Raw genomic sequence first — 26,239 nt, 5'->3', positions numbered from 1 at the left:
CCAGTCGGAACCTAGAAAGCAAACTGAAATGTTGAAATTAGACAACAATGTAGAGCCTAATTCTAGTTACAAATATTTAACACCAAAACAAATTATTGTTGTTAAAATAACAGCAAATAAGCTTTCATATAACAAATAGTAAATAAAATATGTAGTACAGAGAAATAAAAAGAAAGAAATTGAGATTTCCCAACTTACTATCACAGGAAAGAAATGCGGTAGAGTCAGCGTTAAGGTTCCTTATATAATTTCAACTGGCATCATTTGCTCTTCTCCAGTGGTTACTGCTTTCCAGCAGTTCTGACTCATTGACAAGATTGCACACACATCCTACAAGTATGTTTCTCTTTTCTTTACTGACAGTCCCCCCAGAACAACATAATAACGATAATATTTTGCTACTGAATTAAATGCACAAGATGAACAACACTACCATGTCAGTGCTACAATGAAACCACCATGGTTGGGTAATGACTTCAGAAAACACATACTGCACAGTTAAAACTTTTAAAAAAGTCACTCAGTATAAAAACAGGATACTGGGTGGCCGGCTCTACATTCCAAAGAGATTCCAGGATAGTTATGGTTACGGCCTTACGAAATTCACAGTCCATTTTGGTCAATTTCACAGTCCTATAATTTTTAAAATGGTAAATTTCATGATTTCAGATTTTTTAAATTAAAATTTCAGTGGGGTAATTGTAGGGGTCCTGACCCAAAAAGGAGTTCTGTGGAAGTCACAAGTTTGTTGTAGTTGGGTTGCAGTATTGCTATCCTTACTTCCGCACTGCTGCTAGCAACAGCATTGCCTTCAGAATTAGGCAGCTGGAGAGTGGTGGCAGATGGCTGGGAATCAGTCTCCAAAGACTGACCTACCAACAGCAGTATAGAAATAAGGATGGTATGGTATGGTGTTGCCACCCTTACTTCAAACCCAGAAGATCAACATCTGAAGCATCAATCTGAAGCTGTGCTCCTAGTCAGCATCCACCACTTTCTGGGCTCCCAGGTTTGAAAGCAGCAGTACAAAAGTAAGGGTGACGTGTGACATTACCACTCTTACTTCTGCACCGCTCCTGGAAATGCACTGCCTTCAGAGTTGGGCACACAGCCAGTCTTACAGCCACTGCCCTCCAATTTCCCAGCTCTGAAGGCAGTGTAGAAGTATGTGTGGCATACCATGAACCTCCTAAAATAAGCTTGAGATCTCCCTTTGGGATCAGGAGCTCAATCTGAGAAACTCTGGTTCCCTTCCACCATCCTCCCCACAAAATGTGTATCGTACAGGGCAAAAGCACACAAATGGCAAGATTTCACAGCCCATTATGTGTTTTCCATGGCTGTGAATTATGGCTCTAGTTATGATGTCCAACAACAGTGAATATTGTGCTCTCACGGGAGAAGGAATAAGGCATGGAGGGGTGTAGATATCACATGTCTATGTTTTATAGTATGGACAAGTTTCAGTGGCACATTTGTTAAGTACCCTTCCTCCAGCATGATTCAAGACATTCTACACACACTGTACTGCTGAATCTAATGGGATTTCTCCAAGTCATCTGGGTCATTATTAAGTGAAATGCCAATCACTGGCAATATTTTTATAATCACAATAAAAAATTATATTTTAAATGCTACTATTCAGTCTTAAAAGAGTAAACAAGGCATACAGGAAAAAACACACGAGTTTTTTTTTAAACAGATATTGGCATAGTTTCCCTAACATCATCTTCACAATTATGTTTTAAACCATACCTATGAAAATATCTAGATTTACTTCCAGAACTGCTATTTTTACAATTCTCAGCCATTATTTCTTCAAGCATGATTTTTTTTAAATATATTTATCTATGCAGCAATAACCTGCTTTGGCAAATAGTCAAAACCATTGAAGATTTAGAAGACTCCCTCAAACAGCATGCCAGACACCTATTTTAAACAATACAAATAAATCAGAGCTTGATCTCTAAATGTGCATACTTTGTATCTAAGCATTTTACATGACCATTGATTTCACAAAAGGCAGACAAAATAAACAAAAAATAAAGCTCATTGTTTCAGGTACAAGTGAGAATTTTTATTCTATGCCTGATACATGAGCAGTTAGGTCCACGTAACCTTACAGTCATCTCTATAAATTCTCTCCTTACTTTTAAATCACAACCAAAAAGAAAACTGACTTAATGACAACAAAAGCATATTTCTTTTAAGGGAGTTTTCTTAATGTACGATTAGGAAAATAAATTCTTCTAAAACCAAAATATCATGTTATTGTTGTTTTGGAGAACTATTTACCTTAAGCTATTTGCAAGGTTATAATCAGAAGTTCACTCTATAAATTGCAATTCAACAGACAGCCAAGGTCAAAGGCAAAAGCTTTTGAAAGTTTGTATTTCAACAATGCCAAGCTCCAAAACTCACAAAACACAGTTATGTTCTTTAGACACCGTAGCCACCCTCCAATAAACCCTTTATATAAGCCTTATAAAACAATTAAACACTGATTGAAAAACATATCTAAATCTCTCAAATTAATGTACAGAATTCCTATTTTAAATTGTACTTCAGGAATATTCACATGCAATATTAGTATTAGAATAGGGATCTTGGAGTTATAGTGGATAGTTCTCTGAAGACATCCACGCAGTGTGCAGCGGCATTTAGTAAGGCAAATAGGATGTTAGGAATTATTAAAAAAGGGATCGATAATAAGACAAAAGATATCATACTTCCCCTATATAAAACTATGGTACGCCCACATCTTGAGTACTGCGTGCAGATGTGGTCTCCTCACCTCAAAAAAGATATATTGGCATTAGAAAAGGTTCAGAAAAGGGCGACTAAGATGATTAGGGGCTTGGAAAGGGTCCCATATGGGGAGAGGCTAGAGAGACTGGGACTTTTCAGTTTGGAAAAGAGGCGATTGAGGGGCGATATGATAGAGGTATATAAAATCATGAATGGTGTGGAGAAAGTGAATATAGAAAAATTATTTACCTTTTCCCATAATACAAGAACTAGGGGACACCAAATGAAATTGATGGGTAGTGGGTTCAAAACTAATAAAAGGAAATTTTTCTTCACACAGCGCACAGTCAACCTGTGGAACTCCTTGCCCGAGGCGGCTGTGAAGGCCAGGACTCTATTAGGGTTTAAAAAAGAGCTTGATAAATTTTTGCAGGTCAGGTCCATAAATGGCTATTAGCCAGGGATAAAGTATGGTGCCCTAGCCTTCATAACAAGGGCAGGAGATGGATGGCAGGAGATAAATCACTTGTCTTCTGTTCTCCTTCTCTGGGGCGCCTGGCATTGGCCACCGTCGGCAGATGGGATGCTGGGCTTGATGGACCTTTGGTCTGACCCAGTATGGCCATTCTTATGTTCTTATGTTCTTAATAGAGACATATAACTCCAAGATAAAATTTTAAATATCAAATGAAATAAGGAACTGCAAAGCATTAAAAAAATGCTAGAAAACGTATGTAAAATGAATCAATTTCTGCAAAAAGTACATAGTTCTGTTTAAAAAAATTAGGAGCATGTTCTTTGAGCAGCGTATTCCCAGAACATATTATTTCGACAGCCAATTCCCAATATATACCTGATTCCTATCTAATGCCAGGTCCACACTCCAAACTTCTGTTTACATATCTATGTTGTCCAGGGTTTAATGAAGTGTGATTTCTGACTAACATAACTATACCAACAAAAGCCTCTAGTGTAGAAACATTTATGCAGGCAAAATTGAATCTTTGCTGGTATCGTTATTTCACTTGGGGGAGCTGGAAAAAGGCAGGAAAAAGTACAGTTTTGCTGGTATAAACTGTATCCACACTGGGAGTGCTTTTAGACCTGGCCTGATTGACACTGATTTAACTCCACTTTCTTCACATCTGAGGAAAATACCAGGCTCATTTATCTGACCTCTCCAAGATAATGAAAATTAATACAAAACTGTTGTTCAGATTAGTTTTTATGAAATTTAGATCCATCAATCGATCAATAGACTGATAGATCAATAGATCTATATCAAAGGGATGTAACATTCTGGGGAGAAGACAGATTTTTTTTTCTCTGAGATGGTCCTAGAGGAGTAGTCAAAAATTAATTCACTATTTTTTCCTGATTGTTCTCTATTAAGCCTTTTGTAGATGAAAGCATAAAACCAACTCCATAATAGAATCTCTTAATCCAAACATTCCATTTACATTTTTCACCACTGTGCACATCATACATTAACACAAATATGCATGCTGCTTTCTGATATGCTGAAACCCTGAAAAAGTTACTTCATTAGGCCACTCAGCTTCTACTGAAATTACATTAAGATCCTCAGCAGTACAGGCCCAAAGGTACCCAAATACTTTATAAATAAGAAGGCCTTTATCTTCTTATACTTTGCTAAAAAATTAATATCAACAGTTATGCTCCTCATCTTTTGCTTTTATATCACTGATCATTCAACCCTGTCAAAGTAAGCAAGATCTATCATGTAACAATGATTCAGTAAATCTTCCTCCATGGGGAAATGAAGAGCCTATGGGACTGACAGCTTTCACATATAGGTCACCAGTCTGAATCCAGTCTACAGTCAGCAATACCCTTGTTCTTAGCAATAAAATGGCTTTTCACTAGTGGATGTAAATATGCCTTTGTACTCTAAATTCATTGTGGATAGTCATCCTAAAAAACTGCCAATATAGGATGAACGTCTCTAATCCAAAACTATCTTGCCTGGCAAACTCCGTAATCTGGCATGATATTGGTTAGCCGGACAACCACTTATCATGGGTGTGGCCAAGACTCCTGTGGTCCCATAAAGTTTGTTTACAGCCACCAGTCCTGCTTCTCAGTGTTCTGTGCTGTTACGTAGCTCTAATTTACCCCTAAATGTCTAAGATCCCAGTAAGCAGTTAGCAACATGCTAGAAAATATTGACCTCCTGTCGTCCAGCAAATTCTCGCATCTGGCACTGGTCAGGTCCTGAGGGTGCCAGACAAGAGAGTTTAAACCTGCACCATAATTGTTATTAGCACTTTTGTCAGTCCAATTAGGGTGCCCAAACAGCTGAATATTTGTTGTCCTAGACCCTTAAAATACGCCTACAGTGATCTGTCAACAGAAGTTAAAACTTCTGTCAACCTTTGTGGCCAGACTACCCAGCCACTCTCTAGAAAGAATGGCCAACCGGAAGCACAGCAGACATGGCTGCCCAGTGACCTGGAAGCCCTGTTTGTTGACAAAGGGCCCCCAGAGTGTCCACACACCAGATTCTGTTGAGAAAGTTATTCTGCCTCGTGGGGGAGAGGAAGAAGGCTGTTGACTAAAGCGCCACGTTCTGTTGATTTACTGTCAACAGAATGCATTTTTAGTGTGGATGTTCCACAAGTTTTGTTGACAAAAACTCTCTTGTGCAGATATAGCTTTAAGTGCAATCTCAAAACAAAACTAGAATAATGTTGGGAAGTCACAACTGCCACTTGCATTGCTACAGTGACCTATGGATGCAGGTTAAATCTTCAGTGCTGTTAATTTAGAAGTCTCTGTGTGTGCATTTGTGAGAAATATTTTAAATCTTAAAACCTCTAAATCTTCTATTTCTCACACTTATCTTTCATAGAGTTGTGTCCACACTAACTTACTTGTTTGAGGTTAGTTTCATAAATTACAAAGATAGCATTACATTTTGCAGCATCTGTAACAATACTGGTGAGAAGACTTTAGTTAATCATACTTCTTTGTCTGTCAGTGATGCTGTTATGGCAGTAACCTTATCTTAAAATCTGAAAGACCCATAGTTGCTTGTGCTAGTTTGTGCCCCTCAAAACAGTAATCCCCAGGATTAAGATAAGAGGAGTACAAGCAAGTACTGCCCTCATTCATTTATTCTAAGTACCATATTTTTTGATAAATTACACTTTCCATGTTCATCTATCCCTGATTTGAACACCACACAATTAATCACATCCCAAATCTGTGATATTGGCCATATTTTAAGTATAAGGAAGTCAATTATAAATTGGTAAGAACTTTTGATTTCCTGGTTGCATAAAGCACTGAAGGTCAACTAAAAACGTGTGAGAGATGTATGTGAGTGTGTGTATATATATATATATATATATATATATATATACACACGTGTCAGTATTTGGGAAAATAGGTAGTTTGGCGATGTGGTTTTCAGATTTGCAGAAATCCATGCAAGTCTGTTTGGAGCTTCACACATTTATTTTTACTCTCACATCTGATGTGCAGCAATATGGATAGCTAAGGTGTACATTTAAGACACATACTTTGAGATATATCTATTCAGAAGTGACATTAACACTAGGATATGTGTTCTTATAGCAGTAAAGCTGTGTATTATCACTAACTGCACTGCCTACTGAAGCCTTATATGGGGGAGGTTCTCAAGAGCCTGCTGTTAAAAATTCTGCCACCAAAGATTAGGATGATTTTGCTGTTCTTTACACAGATTTGGTACAGTCAAATGAAGGAAATGTTACAGGCACCTCTTGTTAACATACTGGCAACACGTCTTGCACTGCTAAAATTCTTAGACTCACATAAAATGAAAGTTGTTATAGTTCATTCTTCCCCCGTGTATGACTGTTTTGAAATTAGATATACTGTACGCCCAATCTAGCAAGGGCCAGATATCCACACATTTGGGGTCTTGTAACTTTCTGCCTTATTTTGTTACTGCTTTCATACTGCATTATTTCATATGCAGCATTACTATTACTACTACTACTACTACTATGGAAGCATTGAAAGGACCCAATCAAGATTAAGGCCCCATTATTACAATTATTAGCAATAACATTAATATTAGACTAATCAGTGCACTTATTTCAATATTGCATATAAATCTAAGCATAAATTCTGCCCACATAGAAAAAATGCTCACAAAAGACATATGTTCCTTCTGAGCACTATATATAATTTATGCTCTGATTTATGCCTGAACAGTAAGTGAAATTTATAGTTATGTTTTTCCTCAAATGATTTCTCTTTAGCTGAAACTGGTTCCCCAATAACAAAGGAATATGAAAGTATTAAAAAGTTATTAAAGAAAAATAAAATCTTAATTATAGCAGCTACTCAGGAATGCTAAATATGCTTAGGAGTCTGTCTGGCAAATCATTAGAAAAAGACACTCTAAAAACTGGGATTCTATCCTATGTAAGGGTTATATTTATCTTTCTACACTTTCAGGGTATAAATCTAAAATCAAACTGTACATCTGAATTTGTCCGTATTTTATTTGATCAAAACTTATTTATGATACTGAGATTACACATGATGAATAGTAACAGAGAGGTAGCCATGTTAGTCTGTATTCTAACAAAACAAAACAGCAGTCATGTAGCACTTTAAAGACGAACAAAGTGCTATGTGACTGCTGTTTTGTTTCATATACGTGATGTAATTCAATCTCCATCACCGAAATATTTTTTACCAACTCTAGGCTTCTATGGAAAATGTACATTAGCAGGGAGAAGGAACTGATGAGACTCCATTCTACCTCAGGTCTTGACACCGCTAATTAAAACTCACTACTGTACGGTACTTTGCATGTGGGTTCTTACACGAAACTGCTGTCATGGTTAAGACTAAGGTTAACCAGGTTTAAGAGAGACCAATAAAACTGCTCTCTTGAGTTAAACCAACCCATTGTTATATACAATATTGCAATATGCTGCTCATCTTTACCGAGCAATTGTGCTAAGTTTTAAACCAACAATATATAGCTAACACCCAAGAGCTAAAGCAGAAAAAAAAAATCCAAACTAAAATCAGTATCCATTATAATGGACTTGTTCCTGTGTCCAAACTCTTTTTCTGCCTCTTAAAATTGCATGTATTGACAGTTATTTCCTCGAGGTTCCTATTCCCATCATCACACAGTTATGTGTTAAAAGCTCTGGTTAGACCTCCTAACCTTGTATGAGAAAAAACTCCATTTAATTTGGGAATAGTTAAAGTTTTCCTTGAGGCATCCCCTTATTGTATTTTCTCATGAGGATATTTTAATTTAAAAATCACATCTTAAAATATATTTTTAAAGTTGAATTCACCTTTCATTTTTCTTGTGTTTTGAAATAGTTTCACAATGCATACTTTTACAGGAGTTTCAACTCTTGTGGGATTTGTTTACTCTATGTGGGGTTCCTGTCCAAGGTGCAACTCAGTATTAGCCGTATCTTCAAAAACAACAAGAAGTCCTGTGGCAGCTGTTAGTCTATAAGGACTTCTTGTTTTAGTATTAACTGTACTACACCAGCATCTCAAGACCAGAGCCTGATTTTGCAGGGCACTTCATATACACATAAAGAAACCCTGCCCCACAGCGCTTGCAGTCTTTTTTAAATTTATTTATTAAAAGCCATTTTCAAAGAATAACATTCATTTCACAGGCTCTATGAATTGTATCTAGGCTCCTGCAGGCCCGCCTCAGATTACTGCGAAAGCTTCCCGCGTTCTGAGCACCAGCAATAACTTCCTCCAAATCCACGTGCTCCTGAGATCAACTGTAGGTGAATGCTGGCAAAGCAAGTCAGGCGGCTAAGCACATAACACGATCAACACACCAATTCCTCTTATCCCAGACATCTTTGTGCCCTGACCAGCACCCTGACCAGGGGCCCAAGAATTATTGCCCTTATGTCTTTCCTCTCCCCCTTCTGCAGGGCTTCATGCAGCTGGGCTGCACGGTAACGTGGAGCTCCTAAGGAGGGTGCAAGGCACCCACCCACCCTCGAGAGTCCCCACAGCTCCCCCAGCCCCAGCCCCCTCCCCCTGGAGCCTCCTGACTGGTGTGGAGCTGCTCAGCCACCTTTGATCGCGGGGTTTCTTGCACTCTACTTTTGGCCTGGGCCCTGCAAATAGCGGAGGCGCTGCTCAGAGGTCTGGAGGAAAGCCCAGCCCCGTCCCCCACAACCCGGGCGCCCCACACCGACCAGCGGCACATGGCAAGCGGCAGCACCGGGCGAGGGTATTGGCAAATCTGCAACTCCTCCCACGCGGCCCCCAAGTCGGAGAGATACCCCGAGAGCCGCAGCAACCAGGGCTTCCGGGAGTACCGGGGGCCGCTGGAGAGGCTGCCGTCCGCCGCCCGGGTGGGGAGCAGGGAGCCCCGCTGGCGGCTGCACCCCGCTCGGCAGTAGCAGCTCCCCCAGCCTAGAGGCCGCTGTCCGTGCGCTGCAGCCATGGGAGAAGCAGCCAGGGCAGCCGCGCCTCGGAGTCAGCAGCTCCCCTTGCCACGGCCCGGCTACCGTGGCTGGGGAGCCATGTTAGGCGCCGCACGCAGCCCCGGCTCTGCAGCTGCCGCTCGCCGCCTCCCCCGGGGGAGGGCGGCCCAGCCGCGGCCAGCTCGCTCCGCGCTGACCCCTTCCCTGCCGGGCTGGCGCCCGCCGCGCAACCCTGCTCCTCACCGCCCTCCCCCCCCAGGGAACTCACCTCCTCCTCAGTCCCGCCTGCAGGCCGGCGGCGGCAGCGACGTGCTAGCGTCCCCGCCCCTCCCTCCTTCCCCTCCGCACGCCGGAGACTCGGCTTCCACCCCCCGCCGCGCTCCCGTAGCCCGGCCCGGCCCAGCGCGGAGCAGAGCCGCTGGCTCTTTTGCATGAGGGAGATGACTGGGAATCTGTCCCGGACACAGCCCTGGCCAAAGGCTGCCTCCCGAGGAGACGTGCGCCCTGCCCCTTCGCCCTTGAGCACGCAAAGCTGCCCCAACCCGAGCGCCTCTTTAAACAGCCTCCTCCAGCTTCATAGGCAACCCCCTTCCTTGCACCCCGTCCCTAAACTCAGGTCTCCCCTGTCCAGTGTTTGGTGCCTCCCTCCCTAAGGATCTATCCAGTGTCCTTATCACACAACACACCAGCTGCGGGATAAATCTGCACATCACCTTGGCTTCTGGGCCAACTATGCCAGGGTTGAATTTAAGCCGCTGCCTTTGAGATTAAGGTGACCAAGTCTGCCTGATTTAAGGGCATCCTGCATTTGGAGCCTAGCATTCCAGAAGTCTTTTGAATATTGAACACATTTATTCCAGATTTCAGCAAAGTGTGGAAGGCTGTGATCTTTCATGGGTAATTTAGTACTCTGATTTGTGTGCCACAAAATTAGATATTGACTGAGACTTGACCCACCGTTTTTCATGGCTGTCTTTTTATTTCTTTGAAAAGTAGTTGGTCCATCTAGCTGTTGTGAATCCACTCCCTTCAGGCCTGCCAGGATTTCCACCAGAACTGAAAATACGCCCCCTCTGCAACTTTCATCCCTTTCATTTGCCAAGTAATCTGCTTTTGCCCCTTACCTGTTTAGTGCATTCATCTCCAACATCCTTTGCAAATACAGTCCAACATACACCGACCTCACTGCAGCAGATCCACAGATAAAGGGGTTTTACTGCTGGGTGCAGTGTTTCTCAAACTTTTTTTGTTGGTGACCATCTTTCTCCAGCAAGTCTCTGAGTGTGAGCCCCTATTAATTAAAAATGAGATTATATTTAATTTAATCCAGGACTCAGGCTGTCAGTCATATGCCAGCTCTCAGCCATCTTCCCCTCCAAGTAGTAGCCTCATGACTTCCAGTTTGATAAGCCCTGGTGTATGGCAGCTGCAAAACAGTCAAAAGCAAAGTGGTACTCATGGGGAAAAACAAAGGAAGAAGCAGTAGGTGGGATCTGGTCATGATGAGAGAGCAACATCGTAAGAAATTCATAAAATGGGGTAGAGGGAGAAGAAAGTAATGGATGAGAGAGCTTTCAAAGCAGAGAAGGAAGAGTTATAAATCAGGCAGAACAAGGAAAGGGGTAAAGAATAGTGCTTCGTTTGTACTGAGAGTTGCTGGTGGTCAAGGATTTTTTTTTTTAACTTTCCTAACTGAGTGGGCAAGTCCAGAGGTGCTGGGGGCTATGACCTGCGAAACCTAGAGGTGCTGAGGCTCAGCCCTGGCTTGGCCTGGTAGAAATTAAGTATGGGTAAAGTGTCTACAGAGGGCTTTAAAAGAGGGAAGGGACTAAAGAAGGTGGTCAGAATCAGCAAGTGTGGAAGAAGCAAAGTCTCTCAGAGAAAATCACGAATACAATCTTCAGGTACATTTGGATAAGTGTTCTTTAGTACGGTTTAGGGTCTTACCAAATGCACAGCCCACTTTGGTCACAGGATTTAAAAAATGGTAAATTCCATGACTTCAAATATTTAAAACTGAAATTTCATGATGTTCTTGTAGGGTCCTGATCCAAAAAGGGGTAATGCTGGCAGTCACATAATTATTTGAGAGAGAGGGAGGGTGCAGTGTTGCTTCCCTTACTTCCATGCAACTGTATATGGTGGCATTGCCTTCAGAGCTGACCAGGAGCCCAACTCTGAAGGCTGAGTTACCACTATCAGTGGTGCAGAAGTAAGGGTGGCATGGTATCGTATTACCACTCTTTCTTCTGTGCTTCTGCCCGAAGACCTGAGCCCTTAGTCAACAGCCACAACTGTCCAGCTGTCCATCTCTGAAAGAAGCGATACAGAAGTAAGGGTGATAAGGATATGGTATTGTCACCTTTACTTCTGCACTGTTGCTGATAGAGCACTGCCTTCAGAGCTGGACACCTGGCCAACAACACAATTACCCAGCTCTGAAAGCAGCACAGACATAAGGATGGCAACACTGTGACCCTCCTAAAAGAATCTTGCAATCTTCCTGCAACTCCTGTTTGGTTCAGGCCCCCCAAGTTGAGAAATGCTGGTCTCCCCTGTGAAATCTGTATAGTATAGGGCAGTGGTGTCCAAAAGCAAGACACCCGATCTCCACGTGCCTCCATCTCAGCCAGGCACCATCTCCCCCCAGTCAGGCACCTTACCTCCCTTGGCCCCGCAGCCTGGCACCCTATCTTCTTTGCCCCCACAGCCAAGTACCCTACTCCCTGCCCGCAGTGACTCACCAGAACTGCACTGCTGGAGCTGCCCATCTCTAAGAGCCATGCAGCACAGCGCCCGAGCTCCTGAGCTTCCGGGGTTGCCCACCCCTAAGCCATGCAGCTGCAAGAGCCATGCAGTGCTGCACCTGGGCTCCCAAGGTGCCGCTCCTGCTGCCTCAGGGCCCCTGAGGATCTGCCACACAAGCCCCTGAGCTGCCTCACTGCCGTCCCAGACGCATTCGCCACATGGCTCAATTTCATGAGAGAACACTGCATTTCATTGTCCATGACACATTTTGTATCATTGTGAATTTGGTAAGGCCCTAGCTATGGTCAACCAAACCTCTCCAGGTATTGTAACTTTTGGGAAACATCAAGCATACATTATAGATTTAGCAGGGAAAAAAATAGGGTGGAGCATTTTGTAAGTTCTGTGCTCCAGCCTCAAATATTGCTGTCAAAGGTTTTCACAGAAGTAACATTTAGAAGCTTGACTCAATCTTAGTACATTTTTGTCTTGGAATATAGGTAGAAGGTCTTTAGAAACACAATTAATCGCTTTTTGAAAAGGAGGCTCATGAAAAGTCACAGGCAAAATTCCTGAGGAGTTTAACTGTTTGTGGACTGCAAGCAGTGTCCTTCGGAATTACATTTTTCTCCATGCATTTGTGTGGTTAGGAAACAGAGATGAACAAACTAGTCTGCATAAGTGCTAACCCAGCCTTCACTCAGGCCAAAAATGCGTATTTTCTTAGGTTCAAAAAAGCCCAGCTAATTTGTTTTCAAATTGTTTCTCATTGTTATGTGCTTCTGCACTTCCTGATACCATCCAGCAGTGGAAGTGCCAAAATATCACAAGACAGGCAGTTCTTGCTATTTTTTTAACATAAGTGGAAGCAGGAAATACTGAAAATCTTATGAGAATAAAACTAAATATTTGTGTTATGTAACATTTGACAAAATTGGACCTGATCTTGTAGTCTTTGCTCATTCATGTCAGGCATCCCACTCGGGCTTATGCCAAATGAAAATTGAAGAAGGTATCAGTCCCATTAAATTTATTACCTTCTCCATACCTGGGAAAATAGGCAAATAAGATTGTTTTAAGGTTGTTTGTCTCCAATTTATGAGTGGTGAAATTAAGGCCAATTTTTTTTAATTGTTCACCAATTTTTGAGTGTCCAAAATGCCATGGGCCTGGTTTTCAGAGGTGCTGAGCAGCTACATCTCCATTTAAGATAAACTTTAGATGCTAAGGCATACATGTTTTGGCCATAGTCTTCTGCTGGGGTCCTACAGTTGTAGTACAATTTTTTAATTGGCTAGTAGTGTATAGATAGATATTGTTATGGTTCCTTTTGAATATTTTTCTACTTCTTTTATTCATTTGCATACTAATGACATAAAATAGGCACTTCCTGCCAGTAATTAGTTGGAGCCTAGAATTTAAAGAAAAAAAAAAAGACTATAGCATTATAGTAGAGGGATGATACTGAGGAAGCTACAGTAAAGAGTCACTTCTCTTGGGCTCAGAGTGTCTTTAATTTAGAGTTCAAGGTTGGCGACTATTTTACCTCTGTGTGACAGGGATTAACTATTTGCTTGGCCTAATAACTTTGCCTCTAATGAGCCCTTTAGTTACTTTTTTCACTGCAAATCACTGGATCTGTCCTGCTGTTGTAGTGGGTGGTTGGTTGTTTTATTTTTTTTCTTTTTCCCCAAAAGAGCACCATTAATAGTAAACGTTACATAGTCAGCATAGTTCCTCATCAGGCACAGTGAAGCAGAGCAAGGTAGAAAGCAGTCAAAGGTTTTTGACCTAATGAGGAACTCGACGGGACCGCTTATTTTTTGTGAAGCTACAGACTAACATGGCTACCCTTCTGAGACTATATGCCAAGCAATAGGCACACCATTTAGCTGTTTGGAGTAGAAATCCATAAACTACATGAATTGTTAATCTTTAAGGTGCTACAGGACTGCTTGTTTTTTCTACAACATAATCATACAAAGTCATCTGAAGCTGTAGAGTCCAGTTACTTTAAACAGATTAAGAGTTAGATGACTTCTGGGTTTTGTAATGGGTTACAGAGCTTTTCACATTTAGGTCACAGGCTTGAGACCAAACCAGCACCAGAAGTTGTCACAATATGGCAGCTGTTTTGTAGCTTTTATTAAATATACTAATGATCTCAAATCCTTAGCGGACAATTGTTCAGATAGCAAAAACATCACAAATGGCAACCTTGTTGGTTAATGTCTGTCTGCAAATAAGTGCAATATGAAAGAAGCAAAGAAACAGCCACTCCCCACTCATGTGTAGAGGTCAGAGTCACTTGGAGGCAGGTAAGGAGGAAAAAGGTTGCATTGCAACTGTCTTTCTCTAATTTTTCTGTAGATAAATATAGGATTAAATTCTGAAGGGCTGTCACTCTGACACCTCACAAGCAGCTCACTCAGAATTAAATGCAGAGCTCTTTCCATGGTATTACTTGCAGCAATTTTCTGCTCATCTGCAATTAGTGTTAGCCATCCAGGATCAGACAACTAGAAGTAGCTGATCCCTGGTGATGTGACTTGTACACTCATGAGACAAAAATACTGTTACTAATGTACAACTAGCATATTTACTTATTTAGCTATCAGTAATTTAATTATCAGTCCAGTCTCTCTCATTGACATCTGTCACTACTATTTTTCTTAGTGATGCCACTCATAGAGGTAGCCTCTTCTCTGCTCTTTCACATAGTCTCACTAACACCATAGTCTCCTCACGATACTTGCCATAATACCTGAGCATAACTTAATTATACTTAATAATGTTGATTCAAGCAGCTTCACAGCTCATGCCATCAGGACATTCTTATATGGCTATAGATATCAGTGTTGCACTTTATTTCAATATTTGGTTGGAAATCCACCTTTCCTCTACCTTTTACCTCTTTATCTCCTTGCCATGTTTGTTATTCTGTAAAATCTTTATGAAACATGCTACACAAAATATTGTACTGAAGTGTCTTATTCATATACGATCTTTAAAAACAAAGCTAGTAAAGCTGGCATCCAAGCCACCAGTAGGACTATACTTTAAGAAAGTATTTACATGAAAACTTTGAGGGTCTGGTTTATTAAAGCAGATCCTTAAGATGATTGGATCTATTCCATTAGTAGATTTATAAAGTGTACAGACTGGGTAAACAACAGTGACAGCTTGGGGAAGTGTGTGCACCTGTTTATTAAAAAGACGTTAACAAGGGCAAATCTAAAATAAGAACATGTACCACAACCCAATTTTCAGCAAATTTTTATGCATGCCTACACTTAAGGTTACCCATGTTATTAGCAATTTCTCTCTCTCCCTCTTTCAGAAGAACACAGCAGCTGATGGGCATGGAGCATCTGTGGCAAAGAAAAAAACCCACCATATTCAAATTTTGAGGCGCAAACATGACCCTTTCTGTTTCTACTTTTTTCTCCCTCATTTAGTTAGTGTGGGAGAAGGAGGAAAAGGGGAAAGTACAGGTCTTTTCTTTTCAGGGAATGACTGAAATTTTTAATGTTCTCACGAATCACAGACAAAAACATTATCATTTACTACTATTAATAATAATCATACTTCAAGAATACCAAAGTTGTTTATAAATATTAATCATTTGCAATTTTATACACTAAAATTGTTCACATGAGGATTTCTAGAAACTTTTCTTTAGAAGTCCTGATGTTTCAAGGAGCTGCCTGTGGTTGAACCTCTGCACTAGTATGCACCCTTGATGACTTCAGTGAGCTCCACATGGGTGTAAGGAACCATCTCCCTGGAGGTCCTTCCCATATCAGATCATAATCTTCACAGCTCCCCCAGGAGATATATAAGTATTACTGTCACCTTTTTACAGATGGCAAAAAATAGACACCAAGTGGATAAGTGAGTTACCCAACATTACACACAAAGTCAGTGAACAAGACAAAACTAAGGCCTGGTCTGTATTAGGAAATTAGGTTTCTACAATACATTGTTTGGGTGTGAAAAATCCACACCCTGGCTGATGTGGTTAACTGACATGCCCCGCCCTCACCCTTCCCACCGCCCATGTAGACAGCATTAGCTCAACAAGAAAATTATCCTTTTGACCTAGCTATTGCCTCTTGAGGAGGTGGAGCACCTATACCAACTTGAGAAACCCTCCCACTGGTGTAGATATCTGTATTGAAGCATTAGGGCAATGCAGCTGCAGCATTTTAAATGTAGGAAGACTTTTAGCTCCATTCTTGTACAATATGTTGTGCCTACATGAATTCCCATTGATTTCAAAAGCCCATTCACATATTATCAACTGTGGGATGAGTGCATTACACTTCCTGACTCTCAGGCCCTGTGTTTTGGCTACTAGATCATACCAAGTAGTGCAATACAGCTTGCAGATCAGTGATGTTCTATCTACTTTACAGATGGATAAGCAGAGAATAGTTATGTGATCTGCTAAAGGCCACCGAGCAAGAGGTACAAAAAGTGAAGGAAATGTTTACTCAAGATACGTGAATCTAGGCAGTGGAGCCACCACAGGCTCCAGGGCAAGGTTGGGGCAGGGTTTGGGCAGAAGGGGAGGAGCTAGGAGAAGCCAGCCTTTAGCGCCACCCAGACTGTGATATGGCCTCTACCCCGCCCCCCGCCCCGCCCAGTGCTCTGCCAGCAATTCAAAGAGGCCTAGGGTGCTGGCCAATTCCGTGGTAGCAGCAGCTAGGATCCTTGGGCCCTTTTGAATTACCAGCCCTAGGGCAATTGCCCCTCCCCCACCTCCTGTTGATGGGCCTGTATCTAGAGTGGTATATAAAATTATGTGATTATTCTGAGAATATTAAAATCCATTTTTGTACCCCTGTCTGCTCTATATATTAGATAGTAACACAGCAAATGTAAAATTCTATCTAATTTTCTAAAAGAAAAAACTATGATCTAACAAACCTTTTTTGGGGGGGAGCTAATTCTGATATTATCATACTTTGCGATTTTTTTGTCTTACAGCAAAATGTCACTGAATGCTGCTCATCATCAAAATTTGTCCACCCATCCCTGGCATGCCCCTGAGGTGTGGGGCCCCCAGAAGTGTAGGACATGGGGTGGTTTTCCACCTTGTTCTATGGGCAGGACGGCCCTGCCAGTAAGCTAGCTTTTGAATTCACTACCTAATTTCCCTTCCAATAAAGTCATACAGCATGTTAACACGGCATTATTATCTGCGTTTTACATATGGGAAAACTGAGGTAAAGAGCAGTGACGTGGCTATCCATGGTCACCCAGCAGGCCAATATCCAAAACCAGATCTCCTGAGTCCTAGTCCGGTGCACTGTTCATTAAGCCATATTACCTGTTATCAAAAATGTCAGCCATAGTCAACACATGAGGGATTCAGTGTAAAAAGAAATTCCAGGGTGATAAATCACTCTGACTGTTCCACCAGCACAAAATGAAGAGTCAAATTTGACCCTGTGTTACATGGTATTGAGTTATGTGGGTGTTTGTGACCTACTGTATTTGCTCTGAACTGGGCTAATGACTCATGAGGATATTTCCACTAGCAGTAATACATATTAAGAGATCTGCACTGGTTTCAAGCTCGTTGGTGTAGATCTGCTAAGTGGAGCATGAGGTCATATAAGGCTGATTTTAATTTGGGAGACACTTTGATTCTAGACTACAAAGGAGACCTTCACAGGACACATAGGCAATGTCTACATGAGCAACTTTTCCTGGCACAACTGGGCTTTTTCTGGAAAAAAACATGGAGTGTCTACAGGGCAAATGCGCTTTGTTGATATTTTGTTGACAAAAGCCAGCACATCTGCTGGCAGCCTTATACCTCTCCCCGTTCAGGTATAACAACTCTCTTGACAGTATTCTGTCAAGAAAACAGCCATGTAGATGCTCTAGGGCCCTTTTATCAACAGACAGGGCTTCCTGATCACTGGGCAACCCTGTTTTCAGAGCTTCTGGTCAGCTGTTCTATCGAGAGAGGGATGGGCACTCTGGCTGTTCTCTGTTGACAGAGCGGATTGCTCTTTCTATCTGGTTTTATGGGTAAATGCAAACTGTCCACAGAAGTTTTGCTGGGAAATCCATTCCAATAGTGACTTCTGTTGATAGAGGCTTCTCATGTAGATATGGCCATAATGTCTTGTGCAGTGCTTCTCAACCTTTTTTTATAAATTACTCCTTTTTCAATAATAATAATAATAATGAAAGTACCTCCAGCATCTACAATTTTAAAAAACAATTATTTTCTACCATTGCAACACATTTGTTTAAACAACTTAATCATAGCTGGTTGGTTGGAAGAAGTCACCTATAAGCAATAAGCTTGCCATCATACTTATGATTGTATAAAAAGGATAAATGAAAAAATAGATGAACATAAAATAAGCCACAATTTTTTATTCATAATAAAAGGTTGAAAAACACTGAGTTAGTGTACCCTCTGGAAGAGCTCTGCGTACCCCTGCTTGAGAAACATTGGTCTTGTGCAACAAAGTCTGGCAGAAATATGTTGTGGCTCTTGCATCACTGGCTCCAAAGAAGAGAGGGATGTAGCCTAAAATGTTCCAGTAGAGGGCTTGTTAAAGTCCAAACAAAAAAAAAAATTCCAAGGTCATTCAACAGATTAACAAAGCTGTTTACTATAATGGATGACAAATCCAGGGAAAAAATAAGGAAATGAACTGTATTACCAATGTGCTGGCACAGAAATAAAATACCAGGGTACAATTTATGTACATTAATTGTTCATGCAGCATTCTTTTGGTTTTGATAGTGACTCATTGTGTTCTTTCTGAACTTTGATGTACAGGATGGGCTGCTAGAAGTCAGAGGAAGCCACAAGAAAATAATAGCAAACTTTATTAGCTTAAGGATTTTTTGTAATTCACTGATCATAGGCAACCTGGGTAGGAAACACCAATTGAGTCATTCACTCTGAACTCTGCTTTCTGCTGTGCACCTTTAAACATCAATATATGTGAAAAACAGATTTGATACAAAAGGGAAGAAAACAATTCATTGGTGATCTCTCTCTCTCTCTCTCTCTATATATATATATATATAATATATATGTATTGGTTTATGTTTTGAAAAATAACTGATTGAGTGGTTCAGTTACCACATGGATGGATACAGAGAAGTTACTCACCGTAGTAACGGTGGTTCTTCGAGATGTGTCCCCATGGGTGCTCCACAATAGGTGACGGGCTTGCCCGGCGCCGCAGATCGGATCTTCCAAGCAGTTTCTGCCGGACCGCGCATGCGCCGGCGCGCGCCGCTCCCTTGCGCGCTCCTGGCCATGTGCGCGATCCGGTCCCCGCCAGTTCCTCGACCAACCACCTCGGGTGCCCCTGCAAAACACTAACAGAGATCCGAAGCGGGGAGGATGGGCGGGTAGTGGAGCACCCACGGGGACACATCTCGAAGAACCACCGTTACTACGGTGAGTAACTTCTCTTTCTTCTTCGAGTGTCCCCGTGGGTGCTCCACAATAGGTGACTACCCAGCAGTAACCCAAGATAGGAGGTGGGTAATCGGATTATGTGCAGCTTGTCCCCGAGAGGACCGCTGCAGAGAGACGGGTATCCTCTTGGAATACCCTGTGAAGGGCGTAATGTTTGGCGAAGGTGTCGTAGGATGACCAGGTCGCCGCTCTGCAAATGTCTTTTAACGCAACGCCCTTGAAAAAGGCTGTTGATGCCGCCACCACCCTGGTGGAATGAGCCCTGGGAGTGGCCGATAAAGGAGTCTTTTTGAGCTCGTAGCACATTTTTATGCAGGATACAATGTGCTTCGAGATTCTCTGTGAGGAGAGACCCTCTCCTTTCGATTTGGGAGCGAGGGAGACTAGGAGTCTATCCGTTTTCCGGAAGGACTTGGTCCTGTCTACGTAGAAGGCTAGCGCCCTCCTCACGTCCAGGAGGTGTAGGCGCACCTCTTCGTTGGAGTTATGAGGCTTTGGATAAAACGAGGGTAGAACAATAGGTTCGTTGATGTGAAACTCAGAAGAAACTTTGGGAACAAAGGCTGGATGCAGCCGTATGGTTACCGCCTCCTTGGAAAAAACAGTGCAGGGTGGCGTTGCCATGACTGCCGCGAGCTCGCTCACCCTACGAGCTGACGTAATTGCAAGAAGAAAGGTCGTCTTTATTGTAAGGAGGCGGAGGGGAACCGTCGCCAAGGGCTCGAACGGTGGTCCCATCAGTGTGGTAAGCACCAGGTCCAAGTTCCACGAAGGTGGAATCGGTTTCCAAGGGGGGTAGAGGTTTACCAGCCCTTTGAGGAACCTGGTAACCATAGGGTGGGCGAACACCGTGTGCCCTTCCTCCTCATGTCTGAACGCCGAGATGACGGCAAGGTGGACCTTTAACGAGGATAGCGAGAGTCCTCCTCTCTTGAGGTCCAGTAAATACTCTAGAATTGTAGGTATAGGCACCGAAAGGGGGGCCAGCTGTTTGGTAGAACACCAAGCCGTGAAGCGAGTCCATTTTTGTTTGTAGGTCTTCCTAGTGGAAGTCCTCCTGCTACTTTCTAGGACTTGCTGTACTCCCACTGTGCATGTGCTCTCTAGGGAGCTGAGCCATGGATTAACCACGCTTGCAGTCGCAGGCTTTGGGGGTGCGGATGCACTATGGACCCCTGGGCTTGCGTGAGCAGATCCGGCGCCACCGGAAGAGGCATCGGTGGACGGTCCGACATGCGCAGGAGTAGGGGGAACCATTGTTGGCGATCCCACGTTGGGACTATCAGGATCATCCGGGCCCTTTCCCTCCTGGCTTTTTGCAAAACTTTGTGGATCAGCACTGTGGGAGGAAACGCATAAAGCAGGGGGGCCCCCCACGGGATCGCGAACGCGTCCCCCAGGGACCCCCATCCCAGTCCTGCCCTGGAGCAGAATCGTGGGCACTGCTTGTTGTGCTGAGTGGCAAACAGATCTATTTGGGGAAAACCCCATGCGTGGAAAATCGGCCGTAGCAGATCGGGACGGATCTGCCACTCGTGTGTGAGTGCAAAACGCCTGCTCAGCTGGTCTGCCTTCACGTTGTGCGCACCCGGCAAGTATGAGGCTTTCAAGATTATATCGTGGGCGATGCACCAGTTCCATAAGCGGATTGCTTCCGCGCACAAGGCACGGGATCGAGCTCCTCCTTGCCTGTTTATATAAAACATGGTGGAGGTATTGTCTGTACTGATCCCGACGACTTTGCCTTGTATGTGGTCTCGAAAGTGTTTGCAGGCGTTGAACACTGCTCTGAGCTCCAGTACATTGATGTGTAGGGACTGTTCTGTGGGTGACCACAGTCCTTGAGTCACCTCTTCGCCCATGTGCGCTCCCCACCCTATGAGGGAGGCATCTGTAGTGAGAAAAACCGATATTTGCGGCTGGTGGAAGGGTACCCCTGTTAGCAAGTTCCTGGGGTTTACCCACCATTGCAGGGATTTGCGCACCCCGGCTGTGGGTGACACCACCCTGTGAACGGTGTGTACTGCCGGTTTGTATACACTCGCCAGCCAGTGCTGCATGCTGCGCATGTGTAACCTGGCGTTCTGCACTACAAACGTCGCCGCTGCCATGTGGCCCAGCAGCTGCAAGCACGTCAAGACCCGCACCGTAGGGCTGAAGGTGATGACTTGCACGAGGGAACCGATGGCTCGAAAGCGAGCCTCTGGTAGGTATACTCTCGCTGTAACCGAGTTTATGCGAGCCCCTATGAACTCTATGTCCTGTGTGGGGTCTATTTGTGATTTTGCCAGATTGATAACCAGGCCAAGTGAGGAGAACGTGTTTGCTGTGAGGCGTATCATGCGCAGAACCTCCCCTTTCGAGGCCCCTTTGAGCAGGCAGTCGCCCAGATACGGGAAAATAAATACCCCCTGTCTGTGCAGGTAGGCTGACACCACTGCCAAGGTCTTGGTGAAGACTCTGGGGGCCGAGGAGAGGCCAAATGGTAGGACCTTGTATTGGAAGTGTTCGTTGCCTACCATGAACCGGAGGAATCGCCAGTGAGCCGGATGGATGGTTATGTGGAAGTACGCGTCTTGTAAATCGAGGGCTGCGAACCAGTCTCCATCGTCCAGTCCTGTAAGGATGGAGGCGATCGTGGTCATCCGAAAACGTTGCTTGCGCAGGTACCTGTTGAGGCCGCGAAGGTCTAAGATGGGCCTCCAGCCTCCTGTCTTTTTCTCCATGAGGAAATACCGGGAGTAGAACCCTTTTCCTTGCAGTTGCTCCAGCACCCTTTCCACTGCCCCTATGAGCACGAGATGGGCCACCTCCTGCCTGAGCCTGGCTACATGGGAGGCCTCCTGGAGGTGGGGCTTGGGTGGAGGTCGCGACGGTGGGAGCGACTGGAAGGGGATGGCGTACCCCGTGGCTATGATCTCCAGCACCCATTTGTCTGTGGTGATCCTTTGCCACTGGTCGTAGAATGGTCGGAGGCGATGGTGGAATAGCCGCTTCGGATGACCTTGTGTGATGGTAGTGATGGCGCAGATCTGGATCTGTATGTCAAACTTGTGGCCTTTGGCCCCGCCCCGAGGACGCACGGCTCTGTTGTGAGCGTCGCCTGGGAGTTCTGTACTGCTGGTGCTGTTGATGTCGCCCTTGCTCGTAACCCCTGTGATACTGGGGGCGCTGTTGCTGGTACTGGTACCGCCTTTGCTGAGGGTAGTACCTTTTCTTTGTGTATGGAGGGGTGTAAATCCCCAGGGTCCTGAGTGTGGCTCTTGAATCTTTACTGGAATGAAGGACCAAGTCAGTTGATTCAGCAAACAGCTTCTGCGAGTCGAAGGGAAGGTCAACTATCTTCGCCTGCAGATCCCTCGGTATACCCGAGGTCTGGAGCCAGGACTCCCTTCGCATCACCACTGCGGTTGCTGTGGAACGTGCTGCTGTGTCCGCAACGTCCAAAGCAATCTGAACTCCCGTCCTCGCAGCCGCGTAGCCTTCTTGCACTATGGCCTTGAGGACCGGCTTTTTGTCCTCTGGAAGCGAGTCCATGAGGGAGGTTAACCTGGAATAGCTGTCAAAATTATGGTTCGCTAAGTGCGCTGCGTAATTTGCCATTCGCAACGTTAAAGTGGAGGAGGAGTAGACCTTTCTGCCGAACAGCTCTAGCTTCTTGGCATCTTTGTCTGTTCCCCCTGTTTTAAATTGAGATGTTTTTGATCTTTGTTGCGAGGACTCCACCACCAAGGAGTTTGGCTGTGGGTGGCTAAACAGGAACTCCATGCCCTTCGCCGGCACGAAGTATTTCTTATCCGCTCTCTTTTGGACAAGCGGGATAGTTGCAGGGGTCTGCCATATCGTAGTGGCGGACTCTAAGATCGCTTCATCAAGCGGTATTGCTACTCTGGAGGAGGCCGGAGGTCTCAAATTTTTGAGGAGCTTATGGTGTTTCTCTTGCACCTCTGCTGTCTGGATGCCTTGCGTGAAGGCCACCCTCTTAAACAGCTCCTGAAACTGTTTGAGATCGTCCGTAGGATGGACGTCCCCCAGGGCCGTAGCCTCGTCCGGGGAGGAGAGCGAGGAACCGCTGGGGTATGTCTCTCTGGACCCTTCCGGTTCCTGCTGGTGATGGTACACCCTCTCGCTGGAGGTTTGCGAGGGAAAATCTCGGGGTTCCATGACCAGTCCCCCCTGAGATGCTTGAGTCTCTGTCCCCGGTCGCAATTGCCCTCGGGGGTACGAGATAGTCTGTGGGGATCTTTCCCTCGTAGATTGCCGATGGTGTCTATGCCCCGCGTGGTAGGGGCGACCATGGCAGTATAGGCACTGTTCTTGGGAAGGTGACCTAGACCACTCCCTTGGTGCGTACCCTCTGCGTCTGGGGAAGGGAGATCGTCGAGACACTGGAGAGAGCGATTTCGCATAATAGTCCAGCGGTTCAAACCCCAGGGAGGGTGAAGGTGGTGCCAGCCAGGGTGAGGCTGGTTGTAAAAATGGAGAAGGGGGCTCCGGGTAGGCTAGGGGGGACCCCTGCCTTCTGGTTGGAGTCTGCAAGATGAGCGGAGGGCTGTGAGAAAGCAGCTCCACAGCCCTGTCCGGAGAGGGGCTGCAATGCCTCCTCTTGTGTGCAGCCTTCCCCCTCCCTGGAGGAGGTAACTCCGCCCCCTGACGCGCGGGGGATCCCGGCCCCGTCGGCACCGTGCTAGGCACGCTCGAAGGCAGTGCCGCACGTGCGGTGTCCTTCTGTGCCTGCAGGCTACGTGCCTGCGTGCTCTGCACCGCCGGTTCCCTGGGGGTCGGTGCTGCTGCCTGCGGTGCCGCCGGTACCGGCGCTTGTTTAGCCGCCGCCCTGCCTGCGGTGCGGGGCGGCTGGCTGATTATCGGAGGCTGAGCCGCTTCCACGTGGCTCTCCGTGCCGCCGCCGATCAGCTGTTGCTGCGGCTGGGGGCTGCTTGCTCCTCCCGTCCCGCTCACTGTTGCTGCCGGCAGGGATCGAGCTGGAGAGACTTTCCTCCGTTTTTGCGCTGATGGAGTGAGGGAGGCAGCTTTCCTTTTAAGGGCCCCGGAGGGTCCCTCCTGCTGCGGCCGCTCCGGCACGTCTGGCTGGAGGGCCTTATCAAGAAGCAGCATTTTAATCCGCATCTCCTTGTCTTTCCGTGCTCTGGTTGTTAATTTAGCACAGAAGGCGCGTTTCTGTGCCACATGGGACTCCCCCAGGCACCTTATGCATAGACTGTGCCCATCGGACGCTGGCATCGCCTCTCGGCAGGACTCACATTTTTTAAAGCCTGAAGAGGACATTGTTGGTGAGTCTTTGAGTTTTTAAGCGGGTACTTAGCACCTTCTTTGTACCGTTTTCCCCATCCGATGGCCTGCCTCAGCAGGAGGGCTGATGGCCCTAGCTCCTGGCCTCCGGCGCTTGTTACTGGGACTGGACTGAAGCTGTCCCGCTCGTAGTTTGTTTGTTGTTGTTTTTTTTTTTTTTTGCAAAATAACAACCGGCTAACTTGTAGTAGCCTAAGTACCTGAAAAAACTTCAAAGAAAAACAGATAAAGTCGTTGAATACGCTATTTGGCCTTAGCCTAGTCGGATTCCATCTGCAGCCGACGGCGGTTAAGAGGAACTGGCGGGGACCGGATCGCGCACATGGCCAGGAGCGTGCAAGGGAGCGGCGCGCGCCGGCGCATGCGCGGTCCGGCAGAAACTGCTTGGAAGATCCGATCTGCGGCGCCGGGGTGAGCCCGTCACCTATTGTGGAGCACCCACGGGGACACTCGAAGAAGAATGTTTCATTATGGCTGGGTCTAAACATGCCCCTTCCTCTCCTTCCTATCTGTGATTGGAAGAAGGGCTTTCAAAAACTGTGGGGGGGTCCTTTCGGAAGGTCCCGTCTCCATGGACAGCACGCAATTCGAAATGCTGCACTTTCGAATTGCCGTGGCCACCATTATGCTAATGAGGTGCTGCATATTCATTGCAGCACCTCAGTAGCATCTTTCGAACCTGCTCATTAACATGCCCCTTTCGAAAGGAAGGGGCATGCGTAGACCCAGCCTATGATTCAGAGATTATGGAAAAGAGCTATTTATATATGCATCTTAAAGCTGTTAGATTCCAGTATCTAAATTCACAGTGAGGTAATCTGAACAATGTCAAGTTTGGAAGGCCCCAAATGTGACTTTATTAGTCATTTGTTTTCTTGTAATTCTTTTAAAAGTCCATATAAATCATGCTAATTCAGGAAATGAAGGCTGACTGAAAGAGAAACTTACACATATGCCACTTCAAATTCCTTTCTTCAAGACTCACTTTATTTCTAAAGGTAACTCAAAACCAAAACAAATAAACCCAAACTACTGAATCCTAACTAAACAAGGCTTCTTGAGTGCCAGTTAGCTAAGAGAGGAGAGAAGAGTTTCTTTCCCTAAAACAACCTTCTTCACATTAAGGTCCATTTTCACTTAATAAAACCCTACATAGACAGCCATCTGATAGACTGGAACTTGATAGCTTTCACTGCTAGCTCATGGGCAGCCAGACCCAGCAGTCAGATCTAGAGTCTGAAATCATGGTGCCTGAGGGCAGCCATGTAGACTGAAGCATCGTCCTGGACATGACAACGGGTCCTCCAGGCACAGGCCCATCCTGGCACTGGTGGTGATGGTGTCCCAGCTCCAGAACCTGGACAGGACTGGCATGGTGATGGTGTGTTGGGGCTTGCCCAGCCCTCAGATGGCTTAGTTGTAAGGATGGAAGGGGACAGATGACATCAGTCCTGCACCACAGCCCTGAGGGCCGTGCCCACCATCTTCCATTGGCAGCATCCTTCCCTACCCCATTGTCCAA

The 26,239-nt window shown here is 44.9% G+C and overlaps 1 protein-coding gene across 5 annotated transcripts in view; it reads right to left on the bottom strand.

Moving 5' to 3' along the window:
• Positions 1–9,512, bottom strand: part of GTDC1 (glycosyltransferase like domain containing 1) — a 375,327-nt gene extending 365,815 nt beyond the window's left edge. For 4 of the 5 annotated variants that reach the window (XM_075000592.1, XM_075000589.1, XM_075000591.1 and 1 more), the window contains exon 1: positions 9,463–9,512. The gene's annotated coding sequence lies outside the window, so the exon portion shown is untranslated. Of the gene's footprint in view, positions 1–9,086; positions 9,298–9,462 lie in introns of those variants that run through there. The other variant, XM_075000590.1, reaches the window with a different exon arrangement.
• Between the last annotated feature and the right edge of the window lie 16,727 nt (positions 9,513–26,239).

The sequence above is a fragment of the Carettochelys insculpta genome, chromosome 8 (assembly GCF_033958435.1).
Source record: "Carettochelys insculpta isolate YL-2023 chromosome 8, ASM3395843v1, whole genome shotgun sequence".
Classification (NCBI taxonomy): domain Eukaryota; kingdom Metazoa; phylum Chordata; order Testudines; family Carettochelyidae; genus Carettochelys; species Carettochelys insculpta.
Note: the sequence above shows the minus strand (reverse complement) of the source record. Positions and strands in the feature narration are given on the sequence as shown.